The following is a 10,945-nucleotide window of genomic DNA, read 5'->3' as shown; positions in this document are numbered from 1 at the left end:
TCTTGGTTACCATGCAACAGGATCATAACTTCCTAAATGATTCAATGATTAGAACTATGAACAAAATACAAAAATACACAGTAAGTTCAACATTTTGCAAGGGCACAGAGAATTCCATTTGTGAGGCAAAGAATCCACGTTGGAAAACTAAGTCCCCCAAAGGAAGTAAAATTTGGTCATGAACTCACAAAAATACATCCAAGAAAAGCACCTGAAAATGAAAGAAATGGAGAAGAAGTATGAGTAGGTGCAAACTGGAGAGAAAAAGATTAAATAAATCAGGAAGGGAAGAGGTGATAAATTCAGACTAGAATTCAGTGCCAGCCACCAGAGGCTGAGCTTCTCACATATTAAAGAAGTATCAGTCATAGTCTTCCTTTGAAGCCTGAGAAGCAAATTGTACCTATTTACGAGATCTTAAATGCCAAAAGAGGGCGAGTACTCAAGTTAACAGCTATCAAAAAGAAAAAAAAAAAAAACTACAACTGTTCCAAACGTTTTCACCAATGGTATGAATAAACTAAAAAAGTTCAAGGAAAGATGTTCTGCCTCTGGAAAGAGGGAGAGCTAAAATACCAAGAGAAAATTCAATAGTTGTGGAAACCCCTCTCCAACTTGAAAGCCTCAGGAAAATTACCTGTAGCCAAAAGTAAATAAAGCACATTTTTAAATAGATTTTCATTCTCTTCACAACACAGGATTATATTGCAGGGACTGACTTCGTAAGGGCCAATTTTTTTTGAATAGTATTTTTTGAAATATGTTGACCGAGTTCATTTATTTATTTATTTATTTTTTGGCTGCAGGACATGTGGGAACCCAGTTTCTTAACCAGGGATTGAATTCATATTGGAAGCACGGTGTCTCTCTCTCTCTCTTTTTTTAAATTATTTGGGGCTATGCTGGATCCTGGTCGCTGCTCAGGCTTTTTTCTAGTTGGGACGAGTGGGGCTACTCTCTAGTTGCAGTGAGGGCTTCTCATTACTGTGGCTTCTCTTGTTGCAGAGCATGGGCTCTAGGGCACGTGTACTCAGTATTTGGGGCTCCCAGGCTCAATAGTTGTGGCCCACAGGCTTCTGTTGCTTATGTTGCTCCGAGGCACGTGGGATCTTCTCGGATCAGGGATCCAACCCACATCTCTTGCACTGGGAGGTGGATTCTTTACCACTAAGCCATCAGGGAAGCCCAGCACAGTGTCTTAACCGCTGGACCACCAGAGAAGTCCCCCAGTTTCTTCTTTGTAAATACACTCTTTATGCAAACAGTTCTTTCATCACAGAATGCAATTATGTTTACAAATTCAAATATTTTATTCTTCCTCTTTTAATCTTTTTTCTGTAATTAATTTGCTCTATTGACAATACTTCCACTTAACTGTCTTATACTTTTGTACACTTTGAATTTTTACTGTCATACTAAGCTTTTTTTTCAAATTCTTTTAATATTTACAAAATTGTGATATTTCATTCTTCTTCCATTTTTGGACTCTCTTTTTTTCCTATGTGTAGTTTCTTTATTCATTTATCCCCACATACCTATTCAAATGGCATTAAAGCTCATGTGAAACTGGAACTCAGGTAAAGACTTATGTCTCTTTGCCTTATCTTGGGTAATTAGTTTCTCTAGATTCATTAAACAGATGATTTTCAAAACTACAATAAGGTATTACCTTTCACTGGTCAGAACGGCCATCATCAGAAAGTTTACAAATAATAAATGCTGGAGAGAGCATGGAGTAAAGGGAACTGATCTATACTGTTGGTGGGAATATAAATTGGTATAGCCTCTATGGAAAACAGTATGGAGCTTCCTTAAAAAACTAAAACTAGAATTACCATATGATCCAGCTATCCCTCTCCTGGGAAAATACCTGGACAAAACTATAATTCAAAAAGATACATTCATCCCAATGTTCAGTGAGGCACAGTCTACAATAGCTAAGCCATGGAAACAACCTAAATGTTCATCGACAGATGAATGAAGATGTGGTATATATATGCAACGGAATATTACTCACATAAAAAGAGTGAAATAATGCCATTTGCAACCTCATGGGCGGAGATGATCAAACTGAGTGAAATAAGTCATACAAAGACAAACATCATATGATATCACTTATATCATATGGATCTAAAAAACTATACAAATGAATTTAATTTACAAAACAGAAACAGACTCACAGACTTAGAGAACAAATTTATGGTTACCGAAGGGAAAAGTAGAGGGGGAGGGATAAACGAGGAGGTTGGGATTAACACATGCATACCACTACATATGGTAGATAATCAACAAGGGTCTACTGTAAGCACAAGGAACTCTACTCAATATTCTGTAATGACCTATATGGGAAAAGAATCTAAAAAAGAATAGATATATGTATACATATAACTGAATCACTTTGTTGCACACCTGAAACTAACACAATATTGTAAATCAACTATACTCCAATATAAAATTTAAAAATTTTTAATAAATTTATTTTGCTCAACAACTTGTCATGCCTCATATGCTGCTTTTATATTTTCATTTTTATCCAAACCACATTATATTCAGTCTCTTGTACATCATGATCACTTAAACTACAAATTCCCTTTTTAAATTTGTACCATCTTCCTATTCATAATGAACACTTGTATTTGCTCTGATCTTGTATTTGCTCTGATGAATGCTTTAGTAGAATTTGTAACCATTTTTGCAGTTAATGACAGTTTTTATTTCAAAACTGAAAAAAGAAAAGAAAGCTTAATTCAACCTGTCACAATGCTCCCCACTCCCAGTGGAGCCAGCTGACGGAGCTGGGCACATCGCCTTCTGCAAACTTACTGTACTAGTTTGTTATTTAATACATGTGTAAATTTCTTCTGTGGGATATGATATATATCCCAAGAATATTTGATAGTCTTCCATAAAAATTGGTGAAGAACATAGTTTAAAAACCGTTGGGTGCTCGCTTCGGCAGCACATATACTAAAATTGGAACGATACAGAGAAGATTAGCATGGCCCCTGCTCAAGGATGACACGCAAATTCGTGAAGCTTTCCATATTTTTACACACCAAGGAAACCAGTTCTGACAGAGACACGTGCACCCCAATGTTCATCGCAGCACTGTTTATAATAGCCAGGACATGGAAGCAACCTAGATGCCCATCAGCAGATGAATGGATAAGGAAGCTGTGGTACATATAAACCATGGAACATTACTCAGCCATTAAAAAGAATTCATTTGAATTACTTCTAATGAGATGGATGAAACTGGAGCCCATTATACAGAGTAAAGTAAGCCAGAAAGATAAAGAACGTTACAGCACACTAACACATATATATGGAATTTAGAAAGATGGTAATGATAACCTTATATGCAAAACAGAAAAAGAGACACAGATGTACAGAACAGACTTTTGAACTCTGTGGGAGAAGGTGAGGATGGGATGTTTCAAGAGAATAGCATCGAAACATGTATATTATCTAGGGTGAAACAGATCACCAGCCCAGGTTGGATGCATGAGACAAGTGCTCGGGCCTGGTGCACTGGGAAGACCCAGAGGGATGGGGTGGAGAGGGAGGTGGGAGGGGGGATCCGGATGGGCAATACATGTAAATCCATGGCTGATTCATGTCAATGTATGACAAAAACAACTGCAATATTGTAAAGTAATTAGCCTCCAACAAATAAAAATAAATGAAAAAAATAATAACAAAATAAAAACTGTTGGAACTTCTGGTAAAGAAAAATGAAGTAAGAAAACAGTATCTTTAGAAACACAGCTGGATGTAGCAAAAAAAAAAAAAAAAGAACCTAGGATGATGCTAGCAACAAAGATGTCTGTGCCTCTTGACTTTGTCTCCACCTACCAGGTAGTCCATATTTGCCTGTTAAGAGAACTATAGGAAATGCAGTTGGGGATGCAAAACTTACTTTTCTTTCAAGGGGAGAAAGCATAGCCTGTTGGAAAAGTTAGAAAACTGAAGGGAGTTTCCCTTTCTAATCGACTGTTATGATCAAAGTGGAGTTTTTGTTGTTGTTATCTCTCTTTTGAAGGAAGGATGTACTCTGATGTGAAACACAGCAACAGAGGAAGATAATATTGTTAAAGAAATCTAGTTCAAGAAAGTTAGGGTTGGCTTGAAAAGTTTGAGAGAAGTTTCTTGCAGATTCTCAAAATCTTAGGAGAGGTGACAGATTGTAGTTTGACAACAGTCTTTTCCACAGATCTCCTGAAAATATCATCTAAGAAGAAGGCATGGGGACGGTATATGCCAAACCAAATTTAAAAGGGGATAAAATTGGCCTTTTGAAGAACAGAAGACAAAAGTTGGCCACTGAAAATCAAGGCAAGGGTAGGCTGTTTTATTAAGCGGTAAGTTATGTGGTGATATAAATAAATATTTACATTGATTATGGTCCTATAAATAGATAAATATGTAAATATATGGTAGCCTGTTGGCACCACCTGTGTGTTTCACTCCAGGGACCAGGACGTTATTTCAGCTAAATCTCATCTAGTATTTCATAGACAGTTAAGACCTCATAGTAGCAAAATAAATCAGAATTGATATTTAAATGATTCTTTCCAACCCTGTAAAACTTTGGGGGACAGCCTCACAAATAGAAGGATTTTAAGAGCATTAGGCAAGGGTAAGTACATTACTCATGCTCTATTTTTGGGCTCCAAAATCACTGCAGATGGTGATTGCAGCCATGAAATTAAAAAATGTTTACTCCTTGGAAAGAAAGTTATGACCAACCTAGACAGCATATTAAAAAGCAGAGACACTACTTTGCCAACAAAGGTCCATCTAGTCAAGGTTATGGTTTTTCCAGTAGTCATGTATGGATGTGAGAGTTGGACTATAAAGAAACCTGAGCGCCCAAGAATTGATGCTTTTGAATTATGGTGTTGGAGAAGACTCTTGAGAGTCCCTTGAACTGCAAGGAGATCCAACCAGTCCATCCTGGAGGAGATCAGTCCTGGGTGTTCATTGGAAGGACTGAAGTTGAAGCTGAAACTCCAATACTTTGGCCACCTGATGCAAAGAGCTGACTCATTTGAAAAGACCCTGATGCTGAGGAAGAGTGAGGGCAGGAGGAGAAGGGGACGACAGAGGATGAGACGGTTGGATGGCATCACCGACTCAATGGACATGAGTTTGGGTGGGCTCCAGGAGTTGGTGATGGACAGGGAGGTCTGGCATACTGCGGTTCATGGGGTCACAAAGAGTGGGACACGATTGAGCGACTGAAATGAACTGAACTGAACTGAAGTATGTTACTTTACTCCAGAAAAATAAATGACCCAATCAAAAAATGGGCCAAAGAACTAAATAGACATTTCTCCAAGGAAGACATACAGATGGCAAAAAAACACATGAAAAGATGCTCAACATCACTGATTATCAGAGAAATGCAAATCAAAACCACAATGAGGTACCATTACACGCCAGTCAGGATGGCTGCTATCCAAAAGTCTACAAGCAATAAATGCTGGAGAGGGTGTGGAGAAAAGGGAACCCTCTTACACTGTTGGTGGGAATGCAAATTAGTACAGCCACTATGGAAAACAGTGTGGAGATTTCTTAAAAAGCTGGAAATAGAACTGCCATATGACCCAGCAATCCCACTTCTGGGCATACACATCGAGGAAACCAGATCTGAAAGAGACACGTGCACCCCAATGTTCATCACAGCACTGTTTATAATAGCCAGGACATGGAAGCAACCTAGATGCCCATCAGCAGACGAATGGATGAGGAAGCTGTGGTACATATACACCATGGAATATTACTCAGCCATTAAAAAGAATTCATTTGAATCAGTTCTAATGAGATGGATGAAACTGGAGCCCATTATACAGAGCGAAGTAAGTCAGAAAGATAAAGACCATTACATATACTAACACATATATATGGAATTTAGAAAGATGGTAACGATAACCCTATATGCAAAACAGAAAAAGAGACTCAGATGTATAGAACAGACTTGTGGACTCTGTGGGAGAAGGCGAGGGTGGGATGTTTCAAGAGAACAGCATCGAAACATGTATATTATCTAGGGTGAAACAGATCACCAGCCCAGGTTGGATGCATGAGACAAGTGCTTGGGCCTGGTGCACTGGGAAGACCCAGAGGGATCGGGTGGAGAGGGAGGTGGGAGGCGGGACCGGGATGGGGAATATATGTAAATCCATGGCTAATGCATTTCAATGTATGACAAAAACCACTGCAATGTTGTAAAGTAATTAGCCTCCAACTAATAAAAATAAATGGAAAAAAAATAAAAATAAAGAAGAAAAAAAAAATGAAGTATGTTACTTTGGCAGTATCCCTCTGTACAGATTTCCTTATTCTTCCTTTTAAGATTTCCTTTGTCGTCTATTCTGTTGTTTCTCAAAAATGTCCTTTTTCTGGGGAGAGATTATTTCCTGGATCCGGATTGACTTGAGAAGCAGCTGAGGATGTGACCTGACTGCAACATCTCAAGGAAAAAGTGACTTGTGTTCCCTCCCAGAGGCTGGCATTCCTGACTGACCCAGAGGAGCTCCCCACTTCCCCGCCCCCCTTTCCCCTTTTTCTTTATTTCTTACTTGCATTTTGCTGCACTGGTAAGACAACAGGAAGCACTGGGCTTCCTCCCAGGGCATTCAACTGAAGGGATGTGCTCACCACATTGATAACAGTAGCCGGAAAAGAAAGAAACACACCCACCCTCCAGAAAGCATGACCCTCCCCCTCACTCTCCTTTCCCCGCCTCATGTGGCTCCACTTCCCCTCGGAGCCTCACAGGCTCCATCAGGGTTGCGCTATGGAGGCCACTCCAGTGTTCAAGCCAATTTTATCCCCATGAAAATTTGGTTTGACCGTGTACCTTCCCTATGCCCACCTTTCCGGTAGTGTTTTTTTGGAGCTCTGCGGCAAAGACAATCTTCAAACTGGCTTCTGCTAATGCCACTTCTCCAAAGATTTTGAAACTTCTTCTCTCGGTTTCAGAAACATGTGTGATACTGTTGTCTAAACTTATTAAGCATGAATCATTGCCGCACTGACTCAACTGGTATCAGTATTGCTATGCAGGTTCTTACATGAAAAGTCGTTTGTTGTGTTGTCCTTTATAAGCCAACATCCATGAAATAAGAAGCAGGGGGTGGATTTTTAGTTACAAACTTAGTGTGTCCAGTGATGTGTTACTTATCACTGAAGTTTGGAGTCTAGTTTCCCTATTTTCCATATGAAGGTTCTGAAGTTAGGGAGAGTGTGAGACTGAGTGCCCGAGGAATGACCACAGGACCAAGGAGACCTGAAAAGATGCTGAGAATGGTCATTGCACTCACATGATGATGGAACAACTGAAACAATAGCCATGGCTAGGATATGAGTGAAAGACATAAGTAGATCTTGGGAGCAGTCCCTGAAGACAGTTTTTAAGGAGCACTAAGAAGTATAATTGAGTGACTGAACTGAACTGAACTGAAGAAGTATAATTTGATCAGAGACTTCACCTGGAATGTGGACTCTGTGCATTGCAGTCTTTCCCGGGATTTAGCTGGCCCACTCCTGGTAACTAACACTAAGACAAAGAATTGCCTGAGCTCTCAGATGTCCCAAGTGAATGGGTCAGTGTCTTAAGAATTCGTAAGTATCTAAGTGAGTACCATGTCCACCGATGTTTCACCTAATCTTTCTTCTAAGAGAAAATGTACCTATAGATGTTGGACTCTGCATTTGAAAACTTGGTTATCCCAGAAACAGTCTCTGCCCTGGACCAGGTAGTTTCCCTGGTCAGTCCCCTCAGCCACCATGAATCTTGAAAATCATGGTGAAAACCAGAATCCTTTTGCATCAGCCTTTTGTCTTGATTGTTGAGTGGGAAGATGCTGCATGAGTGAAAGAGGAAGGAATTGAAAGAGATTCCTTTGTTGTAAATTACCTCCAAGCTGTCACCAAACCATGCTGCTGCCTTCAGAGCAGCCTCAGAAGGATAGGTGACCTTCAACTACTTTGGACTTTCTCACCTCTGTACCGAATGAATCTTTCCACATTTGCCATTTTATCAGCAAACATGTGCTATTCAGTAACCACTAGCTGCCTACTGATTGCTATTAAATGTCTCTATGCTGTGCTGTGTTTAGTTGCTCAGTCATGCCCAACTCTTTGCAATCCTGTGGACTGTAGCCTGCCAGGCTTCTCTGTCCATGGGATTCTCCAGGCAAGAATACTGGCGCAGGTTACAATGCCCTCCTCCAGGGGATCTTTCTAAACCAGGGATCGAACCCAGGTCTCCTGCACTGCAGGCGGATTCTTTACCAGTTGAGCTACCAGAGAAGTCCAAAGTGTCTCTAAACTTCCCACAGCCTAGGGTTTTCCCAAATTAAATGAAATATTCCGTATAAAGCACTTAGAACAAAATAAAGGCTTGGTAATTGTTGATGAGATGGAGTAGAAGACAAGGCTGGTTAGTGAAGAGTATTTTTTTCTTTTCCTTATAATACCTCCCCCCTACCTATTGTCTGTTTCCTTTGGCCCCGTGCCATCATATCCTCCACAGTTTTAGAGAAGGTCTCCAAGGCAGGAATCTTCTCCCAATTTGAGCTACATTTGAATATGCATGCTCAGTCGTGTCCTACTTTTTGCAACCCTATGGACTATAGCCCACCAGGCTCCTCTGTCCATGGGATTTCCCAGCAAGAATACTGGAGTAGGTTGCCATTTCTTCTTCCAGGGGGTCTTCCCAATCCAGGGATTGAACTCACATCTCCTACATCTCCTGCATTGGCAGGCAGATTCTTTACCACTGAACCACCTGGGAATCCCACGTTTGAATGTACTACTTGTAATATGATAAGATGTGGCATCTGACTCATGTCCAGCCTCTTCCGATGTCTTCTCATAATGAATTAGAGGTACAATCATCTCTGGAGGATTTGCCTTTATACTTCTGACTGCATTCTTAGCTGTCTGTGGTTCCCTGATACACCCAAGTACCAGAATTTCTTGGGCCCAGTATTACTGAATACCAATGCACTCAGGGTCCCAGAAGGAACCAGATGGGTGAATGTAGTAATTGCATCCAAACAAGGATAACTCTAGAAGGATTTATAAAGGGACTGTTTACAAAAGAGTGGGAAGGGAAAGGCAAACCATAAGAGATAATGCAATTACACAGGGCTGGTAATGCCAGAGCTGTCCCCTGTTCCTAGGCCCAGAATGGAGGAACCCATGATGTGATTGGCTCCGAGAACCCCAAGGCAGAGGTCTGTGTGGAAAGGACCACCTTGAGAGGTGGTAATTTACAGTCTCTGGTTGTGAGTACAGCCAATTTGAGACAAATCCAGAGGAAGGAGTCAGGAGAATGAACACTCTGACCTCTCTTGCCTCTTTCTCTCTGATCTACCAAGACTCCTTCTCAGCCAAAGACAATCAGATACGCCCTCCCAGAGGACAAGGGAGCCCATTGAGGTCTGCCTCCTGAGGCAAGATAGAGAAGTGTGGAGGATGATTCTGGAGGGAGCAATGGAAAAAATAGGGCATATTACAGAGATAAAAGTGGGCCATGCATGTATCTAGAGTGACCAAAGATGATCAGTGGTATGAACCAAGGATTAGAGCTTATCCAATTTATTTCAACTGGGGTCCCTGAACAAAATCAGTGGACCCCCAAACAACTTGTTTTGGGCTTCTAGAAAAATCTTAAATTTGTTTTGTGACTGGATTTTCAAATCTGAATTACTGTTACTTATATTAACAGTCCAAATTCTGACATTATTTGATTCTGAATACTCTCTTGTCTGAATATTCCAGCTTGTGGCATCTGGAGGTGGCCTCCCATCTCCACCCACTGAGGAAGCATCACTGGGTGCTCCGTCTGGCTATAGGGGAGGCTTTAGACAGACATCATGCTGGTGTCCCCATGGAACACTGGGGACAGGCTCTGTGGGTCCCACCTCTGGCACTCACAGAGAGGATATCAGAGTGTACTCTTCTCCTGCAGGTGGGGGCAAGGGTGGGCAAAGCAGGACAAAGGTACAGAATTAGCTGGAGAAACAGCTCAGGACTGGAGGCAGAAATCCCCCTGCTCTTACCACTCTTCTTTTTTTATTACTGGTGTACAATTGCTTTGAAATGTGTTTGTTTCTGCTGTACAACAAAGTGAATCAGCTACGTGTGTGTGTGTGTGTGTGTGTGTGTGTGTGTGTGTGTCTCCTTCCTCTTGAGTTTCCCTCCCACCCCTACTCTCCCTTACCACTCTTCTTAACACAAGGAAAGAAAAGAAATTTGGAAAATAGCCTTTGGACCCTAGTGATGGACTAAGAGACTAAGAAAAGTTTACAGCCTTCTGAAGTTCCTGCCACAGGCAGGGGTAGGGCTCTGCGCTAATGTCTTCTCAGTTTGCTATTCCACAAGACTGGCCCCTGAGAACAGGTAGAGAGGGTGGTGAGCAACATGGTGTGACTGGAGGGACTTCAAAAGGCCTGCCTGACCCCAAACTATCTCCCTTGCTGGCATGAGGGTCTGCCTGAAGTTTTCATCATTAGAGTCATCTCTTTATGCAAAGAATTTGCTTCAAGAAGTCCTCTGCTAAAATGTACACCCTGCTTAAAAGGGTGTGGAACACATCTGTCTTTCTCTTTGGTATTCTCAAGATCTAACTTCCCTTCCTGTTCTGAGAATTTCACCCCCTATGATTGTTTATAGGAAGCAGAGCCCATCTTCTATTGCCAGGGCAGGTGCACGGGAGCTAAGGTCAACCAAGCAAGCCCAGTTGCTCCAGACCATGTGTCTGGAACTAGCGACCCGGAATAGCAGAACACAGGAGAGCACTTGTCCGGCAGCAGCGGGCAGGGTGGCCATGAGCCTTGTGTCAGTGGCCCTGTCCCGAGCTGTCAGTGGCAGCAGCACAAACTCTGGTGTCCAGAGGTAGAGAGAGCCTGCAGTCGTGTCCTCACAACTA

General features: G+C 41.5%; 1 non-coding gene across 1 annotated transcript; it reads left to right on the top strand.

Annotated features, from left to right (window-relative positions):
* Nucleotides 1–2,943: 2,943 nt before the first annotated feature.
* LOC139034961 (U6 spliceosomal RNA) lies at nucleotides 2,944–3,050 on the top strand. The gene has a single exon (XR_011487522.1). It is a non-coding gene; the product is annotated as a U6 spliceosomal RNA (small nuclear RNA).
* The last annotated feature ends 7,895 nt before the right edge of the window (nucleotides 3,051–10,945 follow it).

The sequence above is a fragment of the Odocoileus virginianus genome, chromosome 4 (genome assembly GCF_023699985.2).
Source record: "Odocoileus virginianus isolate 20LAN1187 ecotype Illinois chromosome 4, Ovbor_1.2, whole genome shotgun sequence".
Taxonomy (NCBI): Eukaryota; Metazoa; Chordata; class Mammalia; order Artiodactyla; family Cervidae; genus Odocoileus; species Odocoileus virginianus.
The sequence above is the reverse complement of the archived record's forward strand: the minus strand, read 5'-3'. Positions and strand labels throughout refer to the sequence as shown.